At 41.7% G+C, this 1,841-nt stretch overlaps 1 protein-coding gene across 1 annotated transcript in view; it reads right to left on the bottom strand.

The window, feature by feature from the left end:
- Prrc1 (proline rich coiled-coil 1) overlaps nucleotides 1-1,841 on the bottom strand; it is a 41,754-nt gene that overhangs the window by 33,311 nt on the left and 6,602 nt on the right. The gene's annotated exons all lie outside the window — the stretch shown is intronic.

Here is a 1,841-nt window from a genome sequence, read left to right as displayed (position 1 = left end):
TCTCTCTCTCTCTCTCTCTCTCTCTCACACACACACACACACACACACACACACACACACACACACACAAACACACACATTGAGTCTTTGGGTTAATCTACAACAACCTTTGTAACAAAGTTTTGAATAAATTTAAAAAGGACTATGAAACCAATATGCAAATAACATGTGACATTTCTATATATGTGTGTATATATGTGATATATATATCAATATACATATATATATAAAACTGAGGGATCATTTTATGTTAAGTATTTTATTAATGAAGCTATATATTTTAAATAATTTAAACAGTAACATGCCAAGTCAATTTTGGCCACTTGAGTCCTATTAGAGTTATGTGTGGGTTTTCGTCAAAATGCTTAAAATACAAACATCTAATTTAACTAACTAATTAAACTAATTTAATTCCTCATCTTCTCTCACAAAGCATTCTGTGTAGGGCTATTCCATCAACACTTCTTTTTAAGAGTTAAATTTGCTTGATTTTACAAATGCACATTTGTAAAGTCAATTGTAAACGCATTTACAAATGTATTCTCTCAATATAGTACATGCAGGCTATGCCTATTAAAATTCAAAAACTCAATCAAGATGAATTCAACTTTATAAGCCAGTTAGGTTCCGGTCTCCTGGTCCACAGCAGCCTTGTGACAGGGAAATGAGGTGCCTTTGATTTCAGAAGTTAACAAAAGCAAACAAGCCACAAGAAAGCAAAGTCCTAAGCAGGTCACTGTAAGACAGACTAACAGACTGCCTCTAGGCCCTCAGCTTCACACACACATCTGCGCAGCTCTCCTCCCTCATCAGAGGACCATCTTTTTGCAATGGATGGCGGTTAACAGAGACTCAGAAATACCCAAAGGACAGCAAGTAAGTTACTGTGGACTGCTCAGCCCTAAAAGGGGACATCTAAATAACACTCCTACCAAGGCTCAGGGAACAACATGGAAGACGGGGTGGGAAGACTGAAAGAGCCCGAGCTTGAACTTCTATGAAACAGTCTCTTCTAGACACGATGGGGGTTGTAAGACTTGCACAAAATGAAGCTAGTCAAATTTCCAGCACAGATGGAGGAGGGGCTGACACAGTCGATGGATGTAAGGAGGAAGAGTTCCTTTCTTCAGGGATATGTCCCACGAAGGGCATGGCCACACACACACACACACACACACACACACACACACACACACACACCACTATTTGGAATGAGTAGGTTACAGAGAGGCCATGAAATTGGGAGGGAGATATGGTGGGGCAAACTTAGGAGGAGGTGTGAGTAGGGGGATGGAGGGTGCATATGATTCTATAAAAGAAATTATAAATCTAAAGTATATGATAGTGCTAACTTTAGACAACTTGACAGACTCTGGACTCACTTGGGAGGGTGAGCCACTAGGGATTGCCAGTAGGCAAAATCCTGATTGTGTTTACTGAAATGGCAAGCTCCACCCACTGTGGAGAGCACTACTCCCTGACTGGGATCCTGGACTGTAAACATGGGAAGTGGGAGCTCAGCAGCACCAGGGCCATGCCATTTTCTAAACTTCATTTTGGTCAGCTGGTAACAATTCCAGCAACTGGAGTAATCTGGATTCTAGAAATTAATTAACACATTATGGATTCTTGACTCTTCCGGCCTGTGGGCTCTGGGAAGGTGTTTATTGAGCAGCACAGGACCTTCTTTTACTCAGGGCTCATCTTCCTCTGCAGAGAAGCTTCTCAACCCCCTGCCCCCACCTGGACTTCTAACTACCTCAGAGAGTAAGCTCACCCCAACTTCTAACTACCTCAGAGAGTAAGCTCACCCCGACTTCTAACTACCTCAGAGAGTAAGC

Source organism: Mus pahari, chromosome 15 (genome assembly GCF_900095145.1).
Source record: "Mus pahari chromosome 15, PAHARI_EIJ_v1.1, whole genome shotgun sequence".
Classification (NCBI taxonomy): Eukaryota; Metazoa; Chordata; class Mammalia; order Rodentia; family Muridae; genus Mus; species Mus pahari.
Note: the sequence above shows the minus strand (reverse complement) of the source record. Positions and strands in the feature narration are given on the sequence as shown.